Source organism: Pelobates fuscus, chromosome 4 (genome assembly GCF_036172605.1).
Source record: "Pelobates fuscus isolate aPelFus1 chromosome 4, aPelFus1.pri, whole genome shotgun sequence".
Classification (NCBI taxonomy): domain Eukaryota; kingdom Metazoa; phylum Chordata; class Amphibia; order Anura; family Pelobatidae; genus Pelobates; species Pelobates fuscus.
The window spans coordinates 31,026,407-31,042,629 of record NC_086320.1 but is presented as its reverse complement, the minus strand read 5'-3'; the positions used below and the strand labels follow the sequence as shown (position 1 = coordinate 31,042,629).

General features: G+C 43.8%; 2 protein-coding genes across 2 annotated transcripts in view; both read right to left on the bottom strand.

The window, feature by feature from the left end:
• HHLA1 (HHLA1 neighbor of OC90) overlaps positions 1 to 16,223 on the bottom strand; it is a 76,729-nt gene that overhangs the window by 4,936 nt on the left and 55,570 nt on the right. The gene's annotated exons all lie outside the window — the stretch shown is intronic.
• Positions 1 to 16,223, bottom strand: part of OC90 (otoconin 90) — a 125,686-nt gene that overhangs the window by 101,731 nt on the left and 7,732 nt on the right. The gene's annotated exons all lie outside the window — the stretch shown is intronic.

The following is a 16,223-nucleotide window of genomic DNA, read 5'->3' as shown; positions in this document are numbered from 1 at the left end:
AAGAAATACAACTCACACTAGTGGGGACAATAGAGTACAATGGAACACTGTTCATACCTGGGAATATATAGAACACTTTTGCAAAAAGCTTCCTCATCTTCCTTCTTGTAGGTTAGATAAAAATGGACTGACAATGGGCAAAATGGACTCCATTCGCCAAAAAGGAATGTTTTAATTAAATGGAAGGGCAAAATGGGCCACCATTAATAGTAATGAGCTGTTCCACTCCGAATCTCCATTTCAAGCATAGCAAGATCACATATATGATGATGCTATGATACATTACAAGTCAAATAACAAAAATATACAATTTTCTTTCTTTTTTGGGGCAATTAGTGCATTCATCAGAAAAACAATGATCACATTTTCAACAAAGTAATTGCTTGCTAGACGAACTTAGTCCATGCAATGTGCTACTTGTTTATTGTTACTAATTACAAAGAGAAAGTACTTGTTTACTTATTGTAATTTGCCACCTGTCCAATATCATGTAGAATCCCCCTCATCATGGGCGTCCGCAGGAATTTTTCCAGGGGGGGGGGGGGGGGGGGGGGGGCATTATTGTAATGACATCTATGCTTGGCCCCTTTTTGACAGTGTCATGAAGGGGAGGAGCATAGTGATTATCACATAAAGCCAGGGTGAATAGCGTTTTCACAACTATGGTGTAAGGAATACATGTTTGTATTCCTGACACTATAGTGTTCCTTTAAGCAATTGAAAGGAACATTCTGGTCACCATAACAACTTCATCTAAATGAAAATTCTATAATGCCAGGAAGCCCCTCGGTGCTCTTTCCTTTAAGGGGTTAAACCGCTCTCAAATGGTTTAACCCCAAAGGCTTCCTCCAGCTCCAGGTCCCTCAGTGGTATTCGGCATCTGAAACGGAGTGTCAGGAAGTGCAGATTGACGTCAGGCATGGGTGCCGCTGATTGGCTAGAGTTGACAGTTGACGCTCTAAGCCAATCGCTAGTTCCCGGTTCATAATTTTTTTTAACTTTTTTATGAATGGGGAGCTACTGATTGGCTTAGAGTGCCAGCTGACCACTCTAGCCAATCAGCAACACCCCTACCCAGCAGCACTCTGTGCTTCCTGACACTCAGTAAATAAATGTGAACACATTAACACTGATATTTTTTTTTTACCGGGGGAGATGAGAAGGTCCAGAGTTTCCCTGCCAGGCCCAGGTACCAAAGCCTTATGATGTGGTGTCCAGAATAAAGTGGAGGGTTCACTTCATTTGTCCTTCCTGCTCCCATCTCCTTTTCTTCTCCTTCATTTGACAGTCTTCTTTTTCTTCTGACACTGTCTTCTATATTTGGCTCCTTCTGCTCCTTTACCTTTCTGCTTCTTTCTGCTTATTTTGCGCCCTTCTGCTCCTTTCTCATTCTGATTCCTTTCTGCTCCTTGCAGACCCTTTCTGCTCCTTCTCCTACTTTAGTTTTGTGCTCCTTGCTGTCCCTTTCTGCTCCTTCTTCAACTTTACCTTTGTGCGCCTTCTGATTCTTTCTGCTCCTTTACCGTTGTGCTCCTTCTGTCCCTTTCTGCTCCTTGCAGACCCTTCCTGCCCCTTCATACCCTTCCTGCTCCTTGCTGCCCCTGCTCCTTGCAGACCCTTCCTGCTCCTTGCTGCCCCTGCTCCTTGCTGACTCTTCATTTAGACCCCCCCTCCCCCCATGCCGCACTTGCCTAATCTATAGGCTGCCCCCCATGCCTCACTTGCCTAATCTATAGGCTGCCCCCCCATGCCTCACTTGCCTAATCTTTAGGCTGCCCCCATGCCTCACTTGCCTAATCTTTAGGCTGCCCCCCATGCCTCACTCCCCTAATCTATAGGCTGTCCCCCCATGCCTCATTCCCCTAATCTATAGGCTGCCACCCCATGCCTTACTCCCCTAATAAATAGGCTGCTCCTCCATGCCTTACTCCCCTAATATATAGGCTTCCCCCTCATGCCTTACTCCCCTAATATATAGGCTGCCCCCATGCCTTACTCCCCTAATATATAGGCTGCCCCCCCATGCCTTACTCCCCTAATATATAGGCTGCCCCCATGCCTTACCCCGCTAATATATAGGCTGCCCCCCATTCCTTACTCCACTAATATATAGGCTGCCCCCCATGCCTTACTCCCCTAATATATAGGCTGCCCCCCATGCCTTACTCCCCTAATATATAGGCTGCCCCCCCATGCCTTACTCCCCTAATATATAGGCTGCCCCCCATGCCTTACTCCCCTAATATATAGGCTGCCCCCCAATGCCTTACTCCACTAATATATAGGCTGCCCCCCCAATGCCTTACTCCCCTAATATATAGGCTGCCCCCCCATGCCTTACTCCCCTAATATATAGGCTGCCCCCATGCCTTACTCCCCTAATATATAGGCTGCTCCCGATGCCTTACTCCCCTAATATATAGGCTGCCCCCCATGCCTTACTCCCCTAATATATAGGCTGCCCCCCATGCCTTACCCCTCTAATATATAGGCTGCCCCCATGCCTTACTCCCCTAATATATAGGCTGCCCCCCATGCCTTACTCCCCTAATATATAGGCTGCCCCCCATGCCTTACTCCCCTAATATATAGGCTGCCCCCCATTCCTCACTCCCCTAATATATAGGCTGCCCCCCCATCCCTCACTCCCCTAATATATAGGCTGCCCCCATCCCTCACTCCCCTAATATATAGGCTGCCCCCCATCCCTCACTCCCCTAATATATAGGCTGCCCCCCATTCCTCACTCCCCTAATATATAGGCTGCCCCCCCATCCCTCACTCCCCTAATATATAGGCTGCCCCCATCCCTCACTCCCCTAATATATAGGCTGCCCCCCATCCCTCACTCCCCTAATCTATAGGCTGCCCCCTCATCCCTCACTCCCCTAATATATAGGCTGCCCTCCCCATCCCTCACTCCCCTAATATATAGGCTGCCCCCCCATCCCTCACTCCCCTAATATATAGGCTGCCCCCCCATCCCTCACTCCCCTAATATATAAGCTGCCCCCCCCATCCCTCACTCCCCTAATATATAGGCTGCCCCCCCTTCCCTCACTCCCCTAATATATAGGCTATTTTAAACCCCCCATCCCTCCCTTACCTGATCTGTAGGCTGTTTCTGGCTGCTTGTGTTGCTCCCCTGCGGTTACACTCAGCAGAGAGAAGCAGGGATAGATGCAGCTTCCTGTCCCTGTCTCTCTCCATACGGTATTGCAGTTCATTTTAAATCTCACACGAAAAATAGCAGCACAAGCTGAAAAATCCAGGGGGGGCAAGTGCCCCCCCCCCTTGCCCCCTCCCTGCGGACGCCCATACCCCTCATGCTTCCAAAACAGCTCTGTAGAGTTGAGTCATGGACTCCACAAGACCTCTAAATGTGTCCTGTGGTTTCTGGAACCAAAACATTAGCAGCAGTTTCTTTAAGTCATGTAAGCTCCATGGATTGGGTTTGTTGTTCCAATATATCCCACAGATGCTCAACTGAATTGAGATCTGGGGAATTTGAAGGCCAAGGCAACACCTTGAACTCTTTGTTTGAACAATTTTTGCAGTGAGGCAGGGTGCTTTATTCTGCTGAAAGAGGCCACTGCCATCAGAAAACACCATTGTCATGAAGGGGTGTACGTGGTCTGCAATAATCTCTAGGTTGGTGATACGTGTCAAAACAACATCTCAATGAATGCCAGGACCCAAGCTGAATATCTCCCATAGAATCACATTACCCCCACTGGCCTGCCTTCTTTCCATAGTGTATCCTGCTGCCATCTCTTCCCCAGTTGAACAATGCACACGCAAATGGCCATAAACCTAATCTAAAGGAAAACCAGATTCGCCAAAACAGGCAACCTTCTTCCATTGATGCTCACATCTACTTTTGGCAGTGGAGAGGGGTCACCATGGGCACTCTAACTGGTCTACAGCTTTGTAGCCCTATAAGCAGCAAACTGCAGTGCACTGTGTGTTATGACTCTTTTCTATCATGGGTGCATTGAGTTTTTCAGCAACTTCTGTGTGATTGGACCAGACAGGCTAGCATTGATTCCCCATGTGCATCAATGAGCCTGACACCAGTTCACCTGTTGTCCTTCCTTGCACCACTTTTAGTAGGTACTAATCACTATACCCTCATAAGCACACTGTCCCATCAACCCAAACACCTGTTTCACACTTTTGATGCCCTTCTTCGCCCTGTTACTCCCCCTCCTTCCACCACCTTGTCCGCCACAAACTTCGCATCTCATTTCACTGAGAAGATCTCTACAATCAGGAACGAGATCTCTAATCTCTCTCCTACCCCTATCAATACAACACCCAACCCCACTCCCCCTGCCATCCTATGCTCATTTGCACCTGCTACAGCACAAGAGGTTTCTGCTCTGCTCCTGTCCTCCCACCCCACCACCTGCTCCCTCGATCCTATTCCCTTGCATCTCATCCGCACTTTGTCTCCCTCTCTTGCTCTACCTCTCTCTAACATCTTCAATCTCTCCCTTTCCTCTGGCACATTTCCCTCACCCTTCAAACATGCAACTGTAACCCCGTTCTGAAAAGGCCCGACCTTGATCCCAACTCCCCATCCAACTACCGCCCTATCTCGCTACTGCCATTTGCCTCCAAGATCCTCGAGAGAGTTGTGTACGCCAGATTGACAGACTTTCTCGAATCCAACTCTCTGCTTGACCCCCTTCAGTCTGGATTCCACGCTGGTCACTCTGTCGAAACTGCTGTGACCAAAGTATCCAACGACTTAATTGCTGCTAAAGCTTTTTCTACGGAATTTGTTGGCGCTATATAAATAATAAAATAATAATAATAATAATAATACATACTCAGAGCACCCCACAACACTTGTCATTTTGGAGATGCTCTGACCCAGTAGCCATCACTATTTGGCCCTTGTCAAAGTCAGTAATTGTTACTGCTTCCAACACATGAAATTCAAGAAATTCACTTGCTGCCTTTGTAACAATATAATTAATGCTATTCTCTTCACCTGTCAGTGGTTCTAATGTTGTATCTAATCGGTGTAATACCTTTAAAATGGAAGCAGCAGGGAGCGGAGTATGGTGGATTGGGTTGGGAGTGTAAATTGAATTTAGAGGGAAGGCATGGCTGTATAACTCCCCCCCACCCCCAACCATAGGAATGGGATGGATAAATACCTTGCCCTCATGTTTCTGTCACAGTTTTCGATAGAAGAACAACTCCCATGAGGCCAGGAGGGCTGGCTGAGAATTAAAGGGATTCTCTGGCATGTGGGAAATTGGCGTCCACACTGCTCCCTATTTGCCATAGCAGATGGCCAGGCTGATCACCACGCTGGCTTAGCATCATGGGAGTTGCACTTCTGTAACATTAAAGTAAGTTCCCACCTCAGGCTTAGACCTGAAGTCAGCAACCCTTTCACTTAAGCAATGTCTAGCTTAAATATGCTCATCTATGCTACAATACTGTCAAGATGTTACTAGACATGTTAAGCTACGTTAAAACTAATTAACTAAAAATGGGCAAGCAACCCTGTATACCCCATTGTTATAACTGTTGAAAATCAGCGTGAGGAATGCCGTTGGGGTACCTCGTGCATATTGTTATATTTCTTTGCACAGTAAAAATAAAGAATACAATTTTTTTTTAAATAAAGTAAGTTCCCCCGAATAATCCCAGGCTCTTCTCTGCCTCAATTTGGAACTTGCCACTTGCACTCTCACTTGCCAGCAATGAGTGAGAGGTTAAACAATGTACCCAGTTTCCCACATTTAAATTGCAAACAAATACTTACAAATGAAATTCGGACAATTCAAATTAACCCATGAACAAAACTGAGTCACCCAAATATTTTTTTGACTATATTGATTAGTAGCAAACAATTATATTGTAATATTTTCAGAAAGTGTGGTATAAAATCAGTAAACAATGAAAGTAACAGTTATTAGCCTGATTATCAATCACAATTAATGATAAAATAAAACATAGACAGACAGACAGAGAGAGATAGATGTATAGATAGATAGATACGATAGATAGATAGATGATAGAATGAGTGAGTGCCGGATCTTCCTTTTTTTGTGAAGCGAATCTACGTTACTTACATTTTCCACCAGTCTGACGCAATGGTGAGCGTAGCACAATACTGACATAACAAGGTTCCAAATCCCAATGTTTAACACTTTTTTTTTATTTTTTTTTGCAATCTGGACTTTTTCATTTTAATTAGTGGCGTTGGTTGTTCTGGGACTTTCTCTGCCCTTTTTTGGGACTGAACAACAAAAGAATGGGGAAGGACACAAAAATATTTAAAGTTGTCCCCACCTAATCTTATTTCTAGCGACCGTGCAGCAATTCCTGCCAAGTCATGCGTTTTTAATGTTTTTTGGGGGTTTTCTCAAACCGTTTTTATTGAGAATGTTTGTAGAAGTCGCACAAAGACATATTGAAGTGTCATCCGAGATGCAAACCAAACTATCGAAGATGGTAGTATACAGTCATAACAGGCAAACACTCATTTTCAATTTCTGATTATAGGAAAACAAACAAAAACAAAAAAGAGTGGGGGGTGGGATGGTGGGAAAGGAGGATGGGAGGGACCCGTGGTAGGGGGAGAACAACCACCAGAAAATGAGTCGTTCCCCCACCACCAGAGGCAATAAACAGTCTAACAGTGAGTATCAATGTATAATACATGTATATCATAGATCAAATAAGCCCCTCCACTCAAGAGAGTCCTGACAAGATGCCAGGCTGTACATGTGGTCCATAACACGGGCTCAACTGAAATGTCACAATAGGTATGGCACAACAGTGATACATGTAGTTCAAATGATTTGCCACTTGGAATAAAGTTTGTATAACGAAACAAAATAATTAAAAATAAAATAAAACTTAAACGTCCAATCCCCCTAGGTTGTAGATAATAAGCAGTCTGTAGTTTTGTGTATCTGAGGATGTTGTTGTAACATCCCAACAATTGTTGTAAGAGATAGCTTAGTCTGACCCTAACCACTATTTATAAAGCGAGTACCTGAATAGTCTGGAAGAGGCGTTTTTAATGTTTAGCAGATAAGCCCCCCACCTGCCGGATGGAAAGTAAGGGAGTATGGAGGTACATTACCTCCATTTAGGGCAATTAAGATATTAAAGCTTAAAAAGTGAGTAAACCAAAAACCACTGAGACGGAATAAGTCTTATTTGAGTTCCACTTTTGATTACACAGCAAAAAAAAATGAATTTTCTTTATAAAATCACAATGAGTACAGCACTTGTACCTCATTACTATGTCTTTATAGAACTGAAAATCAAATACATGCTGAGAAAATCCCCCTCACCGCAGAGCTTACAATCTAAGCTTCAGTTACCTCTTTATATAACTGGAAGAGTCATGAAACAGTGCTACTAATACAGGAGGTATAATCAGCGTATGCTGCCATGCCGGTTCTTAGAAGCTAAAATTAAGAAATTGCAGTTTGATGGAGGGATTCATAACAGCTGAATATTGAATTGTTATATTGTAAAATTACTTCTTGAGTTCCATGAAAATCGTCCTCTGTAGATTATAATGTAAGCAGTCAATTTAAACTGGAACTACTATTTTCTCCTTACACAAGATGGATATTTATTTATTTATTTATTCATTTTAATTTTGCCTTTTGAAAAAATCTCCCAAGGGAAGTGCATTTTCTTCTGCCATTATCACCACGGAATGCTGATGCTGTGTGACGTGGGAAAAGGAAGAATTCAGGAGATGTACGCTGGGTAAGGTGTAAGATAGCAACTGGGAACAAGTAAGCATTACTGAGGAAAACAAATGTCCATTTCGGGCTGGTCAATACCTAAAATAACCATCGGTGTGTGTGACCATGAGGTGGAGGTTTCCAGCCAGCTGATGGTGGAGGTAAACGTTGAGGAAAAAAATAAAATACCAAGCCCCCTATACCGTGACCAAATTTTATTCCATTGGTTCTTCTTCAACTAAGCCCTGATCTGTGGGACCAGAGGCATACCTAGGTTATCTGATACCAGGGGTGGTAATGTTTATTGGCTCCTTCCCCCTCCTCCTAAACGGTAGGCGTTTTTGTTGTTGTTATCTCTCTGTAATGCGTCTTACACTATTTTTTTAGGGAAAGGACATACACAATCATTACTTTTATACATATAACTCACATTAATAAACATATAGTCAAGCATTCATAAAGACACAAGCTTGCATTCATATACATACACATGCTCACACAATCACATTCATATACACACACACATACATCCATGCTTTCATATGCACACACACATTCATACACACACATATACATTCATATACATTCAAATGTTCATACACACATAATAATACTCACACAGGCACAAATTAAAATACACACTCATGCATATTCACGCAAACACACACTTCATATGCACAAACACATATTCACACACTTTCATCCATATATACACTACTATTTATTTACACAGACACATATGTAGATACAAATATCCATTTTGCTATCTATCCTAGCTGTTCATATAAGGGTTCATTTGAACCAAGAATACATTTGGCATTTTATCTCCTATTCTCGGAAATAGGATTTATATAAAATCCTAGTTACGGGAAAAGTACTGATTTCGAAATAACTTGTTAATTGTCCAAGATATCGGTATTTGTAAATATCTGGTTTTAATCAAATGTGTAATGCGTTATATAACGAAAGATTATAACTAGAAACAGCTGTTTATAACTTGTGAAAAACAAATTACGTAATTAATGCTCATGACCCCCACCGACATAAAAATGGGGTATAAATGCTACTGACGTATAATTAAAATTTGAATTGGTTATTGAACAAGTCTCTGCTATTCATTTACATAAAAGCAGATGCAAGAAAGGCTGAACTTGGTGAATGTAAGTCTGTGTCCAGCTTATTTGACTATGTAACTATGTAACATTTTTTTTTTCTTTTTAATTCTTTATTTTTGAGTGCAGATGAGATTACAGGTTTAAGCAGTGACATGTTCAGTACACAATATCGTTGCTAACACTTGGCATATATAATCAAGAGGTGCTGCACTTTTTTTTTTTTTAAATCAAGTAAAAACATGAATAAAACAAGATGTAAGATAAATTCAGTAGTCTGCTTATAGAATAGAGTGCCGTGGTATGGACAGCTAGGCATGCGTAGGTAGGTACATAACATTTGCAAATGTCCCAACAGCATATATAGGTATTCATACAAGCTATGTATCGGCGTGAATGTTTGCACGGTTTTATAGCGTAAGCAAGCTCAGTTACAGGCTAGACATTGTTTTATTGCAATGTGGTGTAGTGTGTAAGTAGCTTGGTGATGCTCTGCTGTATATTCTTGCATTGAGTTTGGTGCTGGAATTAGCTAGTCTGTGCGGGAGATGAGACATGTGATTCGGAGCATAGTATCGTCATGCAAGAGGATAAGTAGTAATTAAATGCATTAAGTGAGTAAATAAACTATCAGAGCTGATAGGTTAGTACAGTGAGCCCCTACAACTGTATTCTTTTAACCATATTTGTGGTATATAGATTGTCCCTGTTTGTGGATGAGTAAAGGCTGTCTATGTGTTGAGCATTGCGGCCCCGTGGCCCGTGCTTATTATGCATTCTTTTGAGTGGTGATGTTTTAAAATGGAAAGCGGAATAGCTCTAGACCAATTTCCCTGGGTTTTACAGCTTTAAATAAAGTATCCCATGCTTTTATAGAAATATTAGTTGAAGGGAACATTTCATGTGTTTTTGGTCTTTTTGATTTAAGAAGCCAAATTAATTCTTTAATCGTGTGTGAGTATAATTGATCAATTTCAATTTCTAGCCATATCGGTTTGTTTTAATTAAAATATTTTTTTATGGCAGCCACCACTTTAGTTGTATAGTAATATATTTTTTTTTAATCTGGCAATCCCAGTCCTCCACAACTCCTCCACAACTACTCAAACTGGTATCTTACCTTCAATTCAGCCAACACAGGCCCTGGAATGTTAATCGATAGCGCTTGTGTCTTACATGAGTAGATTTATAACAAGATATATTGCCAAATTGCTGTAGGATGTTATGTAATGGTCCTATTGAGGTCTCAGGATTGGAAAGAGAGAAAATAACATCATCTGCGAACAGACCTATTTTATGTTCATTTTCCTCACTCTCTACTGTCTTTCGTATGGTCTCAGCCACTGGGCTCCATGGCTAATTGTCAGGGTACCTGTTGTCTCTACCTCGGAGGAGGTGAGACACTTAGACGTTCATCCTCTCAGAGGGGCTGACTCACTCGTTCCTCGCAGTTCTCTCGGCCATTTACACGCCGGCCGCGAGGAATCCGCTTCCTTTTATGACGCGGTACTCAGTAGCCGACGTCATGACAACAATCCGTTCCCACCTGTCAATCAAGTCCCGAGCACGAATCAGGACTCGTCGGGGGCGTGATCCCTATCTAGAACCAGGGTATAAAGTAGGGCTTTCTGCATTTGCTCATTGCCCTGTCGTGGTTCTAGCTTGTCTAGTCACTCAGTGCTCTTGTTTTCTATTTGTCTCTTTGGTTCTGACCCGGCTTGTTTGTTCTACCCTGCTTATCTCTATTACCCTTTGACTCGGCTTGTCTCTCGCTTACCTGCTCTCTCGTTCCCCCGACCTCGGCTTGTCTCTGACCATTCTTTGCTTACTCCTTACGTTAGTCCGGCCATTCTAAGGTCCGGTATACGTACCTACCACCTGTTTGTACTCTGCGTGTTGGATCCCTGTCCCAATCCTGACATTACGACAGGGCCAATGGATCCTGCAGGTACAAACACTCAGGTTGGTTCTTCCGACTCTAGATTTGACGCCATGGATCATAGAATGGATCAAATGGCTCTAGCGCTGCAGGCTTTATTATCTCGTTCTAGTAATCAACCAGAAGAGATGCGTACTACGTCCATCTGCCCTGTAAGCTCAGGTCTAGAGGTAACCACAGTAGGTGCTTCTTCCCGTATTACTCCTCCTGTACGTTATGGTGGTTCTCCGGAGAAGTGTCATGGTTTTTTAAACCAAATAGGTATCCATTTCGAATTACAACCCCGCTCCTATCCTACAGATAGGGCAAAGGTTGGATTCATTATCACACTACTCATTGAGAAAGCTCTGAGATGGGCCAATCCATTGTGGGAAAATGATAACCCGTTAGTCTATAATTATAATGCCTTTGTCGCTGATTTTAGAAGAACTTTTGACCCTCCAGGTAGAAAGGTCAATGCAGCTAGATTACTGTTGCGCCTTAGACAAGATAACCGAACACTTGTGGATTATGCACTAGAGTTCAGGTCCTTGGCGGCAGAAGTTAAATGGAATGAACAGGCTTATATAGACGTATTTTTAAACGGATTATCAGATGTAATTCTAGACGAAGTTGCTACAAGAGAGCTTCCTGAAAATTTGGAGGATTTAATTTCTTTTATCTCTCGTATTGATGAACGTTTAAGAGAGAGGCAGAACACTCGAGATAGAACCCGTAGACCTTCCTTTAAACTAGCTCCCTCATTTCAAAGTCCTGAGTCCACAACCTCAGTTTTTCCAGAACCTATGCAGATAGGCAATACTCGCCTCTCAGAAGAAGAGAGCTAGTATAGGAGAAGGGAGGGGTTGTGTATGTATTGTGGAGTAAGAGGACACCTACGCCTAAATTGTCCTAATCGCCCGGGAAACGCTCGCACCTAAGTTTCTCTAGAGGACAGGCCTTGGGTGTTTCTATTTTGTCCTCTATACATAATTATAAAGATCACAGGCTTCTGCTACCTGTTTCTTTAGCTTGGGAGAAGGGAGTACTAAAAACTATGGCGTTGATAGATTCCGGAGCTGCTGAGAGCTTTATCGACCAAAGTTTTGTTACTAAACACTCTATTCCGTCCCAGCTAAGGGACACCCCCTTGGCCGTTGAGGCCATTGATGGTAGACCATTAGCTGAACCTGTTATTTTTCGTGAGACCTTACCTGTTAACTTAACTGTTGGTATCTTACACAAGGAAGGTATATCTCTTATGCTTATTTCGTCTCCTTCTGTTCCTATAGTCCTGGGGTATCCATGGTTAAAGAAACATAACCCTATTATTGATTGGGAACTAGGGGAGATAACCTCATGGGGTCAGGGTTGTCAGAACAGGTGCTTACAGAAAGTCTCACCACTTTGCGTAGTTAACACACCGGTTAATTCTACCCAGTCTACAGACGTACAAATACCGCCTCTGTACCTGGATTTAAAGGCAGTCTTTGACAAGAAGAATGCTGATACTTTACCTCCACACAGGTCCTTTGATTGTAAGATTAATCTCCTACCTGGTACTATGCCTCCGAGGGGCAATGTATATCCTTTATCCACTAAGGAGAACTTAGTCTTAGAGGAGTATATTCGTGAGAACCTAGACAAAGGATTCATTAGGAGATCCTCCTCCCCTGCCGGGGCCGTTTTTTTTTTTGTGAATAAGAAGGATGGCACGTTAAGACCTTGCATTGATTACCGAGGCTTGAATAAAATAACTATTAGAAATGCCTACCCGATTCCTTTGATTACTGAACTCTTTGATCGTCTAAAAAGCTCCAAGATTTTCACCAAGTTAGATCTCAGAGGGGCCTATAACTTAGTGAGAATTCAGCAGGGAGACGAGTGGAAAACAGCGTTCAATACCCGTTATGGGCACTATGAGTACACGGTAATGCCTTTTGGGCTCTGTAATGCACCAGCAGTATTTCAGGACCTGATCAATGAAGTTCTTAGGGAATTTCAACATGATTGTGTTATTGTATATTTGGATGATATACTAATACACTCTAGAGAAATTGAGACCCACCACAGACAAGTCAGAAGGGTATTGCGCAAACTTCTACAACATGGGTTGTACTGCAAATTGGAGAAATGTTGTTTTGAACAATCTCAGATAAACACTTCTTGGTTACGTGATTTCTGGGGACGGGTTTAAGATGGATCCGGATAAACTCCAGTCTATTTTTGTCAGGGTACCTGAGGTCGCTACCTCTGGGAGAGGTAGAGACTTAGACGTCTATCCATCCGGACGGTCTGTTTCCCATGTTCCTCGCGGTCCACCCGGTCACATAAACGCCGGCCGCGAGGGAGTCACTTCCTTTTGTAGCATGACGTCCGGAAGTCGACGTCATGACGCCAACCTGGAACGACCTGTCACTCAATTGTTTGGAGACTAATCAGGACTCGTCGGAGGCGTGTCTACCCTTCTGAGCCAGGGTATTTAACAGTGCTTCTCTCATTTGCTCATTGCCCTGTCATGGTTCTAGCCTGCCTAGTCACACAGTGCTCTGGTATTTTCAGTTATCCCTTTGGTTCCGACCCGGCTTGTTTGACTTACTCTGTTTACCTCTGTTATCCTTGACCCGGCTTGTTCCTCGCTTACCTGTCCTCTCGTTCCCTCGACCTCGGCTTGTCTCTGACCATTCTCTATATTCTCCGTACGTTAGTCCGGCCATTCTAAGGTCCGGTATACGTATCCTGTACCTGTTTGTACTCTGCGTGTTGGATCCCTGTCCCGATCCTGACAATTTTAGATTGGCCATTACCTAGGGGTCTCAAGGCCATTCAGAGGTTTATTGGATTCTCCAATTACTATAGGCGCTTCATTAAAGGATACTCTTCTATTATTGCTCCTATTACCAATATGACCAGACAGGGGGTTGACACTAAGACTTGGTCTACTGAAGCTCTCGTTGCTTTCAAAACACTCAAAGAACGTTTTGCTTCTGCTCCGATCTTAGTTCATCCTGATACGACTTTGCCTTTCCTACTCGAGGTAGACGCCTCAGAGACAGGTTTAGGTGCTATCTTGTCTCAAAGGTTAGGTGTGGATAAACCCTTACATCCATGTGGTTTTTTTTCCAAGAAATTATCTGGGCCTGAAAGCAGATATGACATTGGTGACAGGGAACTACAAGCGGTTATCATGGCTTTAAAGGAGTGGAGACATCTATTGGAAGGGACCTTGCATCCTGTTACTATTTTGACGGATCACAAGAACTTGTCCTATATTGGGGAGGCCAAGCGCTTGTCCGCCAGGCAAGCTCGTTGGTCCTTGTTCCTCACTCATTTCAATTATGTGCTCACTTATAGACCTGGTTCTAAGAACTCTAAAGCCGATGCTTTGTCTCGCCAACATGAACCTTCTACTATATCTGAGGCGGTTTTGACTTCTATAGTTCCCAAGTGCAATATTATCGCCAACACGAGTCTCAGGATTCATTCTCCATTGCTTGCCGAGATCATGAAGTTACAACACCTGGCTCCTAAACAGGGTCCTGGGGCACGGTATTTTGTCCCTCCTGAACTCCAACTGGAACTGTTACAGTGCTTTCACAACAGTAAGGTGGCTGGGCATCCTGGCATTCGCAAGACGTGTTCCTTAATTTCTAAAGATTTCTGGTGGCCTTCATTACGTAAAGATATTAGGGATTTCGTCGAAGCATGTGAGGTCTGTACGAAAACTAAACAACCTCATACGCTTCCATGTGGGTTTTTACATCCTTTGGAAATTCCCGAGAAACCGTGGACCTGTTTGGCTATGGACTTCATTGTCGATTTGCCTGTTTCTAAAAAACAGACTGTTATTCTCACGGTGGTTGACAGGTTTACTAAGATGGCTCATTTCGTGCCCTTACCTAAACTTCCATCTTCTCCCGAATTGGCTGAGATATTCGCGAGAGAAATTTTTCGTTTACATGGGATACCTTCCGAAATTGTTTCTAATAGATGTTCCCAATTTGTTTCCCGTTTTTGGAAATCCTTCTGTTCTCAACTGGGCATCAAATTGAATTTCTCTTCTGCCTATCATCCTCAGTCTAACGGAGCTGCTGAACGCACCAACCAAAAGATTGAACAATATTTGCGTTGTTTCGTTTCCGAAACCCAGGACGATTGGGTCGGTTTGATTCCTTGGGCGGAGTTTGCACACAACAATCTCGTTTGTGATTCTACTCGTTCTAGCCCCTTTTTCATGAATTATGGCTTCCATCCTTCCGTTCTTCCATCGGTTTCTCCTTCCCAAGGGGTACCGTCGGTTGATGTTCATGTTGCCAATCTGAGGAAGTTGTGGGATCAAACTCGACAAATTCTCCTGCATAATTCCATGTTGTTCAAGAAACACGCTGATAAGCGCAGAAGGGCGGCTCCAGTTTTTGTACCAGGTGATAGGGTATGGTTGAGTACCAGAAACATTCGCTTGAAGGTTCCTTCTATGAAATTCGCTCCTCGTTACATTGGTCCTTACAGGGTCCTGACTCGAATTAACCCAGTTGCGTATCGCCTGGCTCTTCCACCTGCCTTACGCATTCCTAACTCCTTTCATGTCTCCTTGTTGAAACCCCTAGTCTGTAACAAGTTCTCCTCCGCTGTATCCTCTCCTCGCCCTGTTCAGGTTCTGGGTCAGGAGGAGTATGAGATCAACTCCATCATCGATTCTCGAATCTCTCGGGGGAAGTTACAATATCTGGTTGACTGGAAAGGATATGGTCCTGAGGAGAGGACTTGGGTACCTCAGGAGGATGTGCATGCTGCTCGCCTCTGCAGAGCTTTTCACTCTCGTTTTCCATCTCGCCCCGGTTCCTTCCGCCCGGTGGGCGTTTCTGAGAGGGGGGGTACTGTCAGGGTACCTGTTGTCTCTACCTCGGAGGAGGTGAGACACTTAGACGTTCATCCTCTCAGAGGGGCTGACTCACTCGTTCCTCGCAGTTCTCTCGGCCGTTTACACGCCGGCCGCGAGGAATCCGCTTCCTTTTATGACGCGGTACTCAGTAGCCGACGTCATGACAACAATCCGTTCCCACCTGTCAATCAAGTCCCGAGCACGAATCAGGACTCGTCGGGGGCGTGATCCCTATCTAGAACCAGGGTATAAAGTAGGGCTTTCTGCATTTGCTCATTGCCCTGTCGTGGTTCTAGCTTGTCTAGTCACTCAGTGCTCTTGTTTTCTATTTGTCTCTTTGGTTCTGACACGGCTTGTTTGTTCTACCCTGCTTATCTCTATTACCCTTTGACTCGGCTTGTCTCTCGCTTACCTGCTCTCTCGTTCCCCCGACCTCGGCTTGTCTCTGACCATTCTTTGCTTACTCCTTACGTTAGTCCGGCCATTCTAAGGTCCGGTATACGTACCTACCACCTGTTTGTACTCTGCGTGTTGGATCCCTGTCCCGATCCTGACACTAATACAGAATAATGTATTCT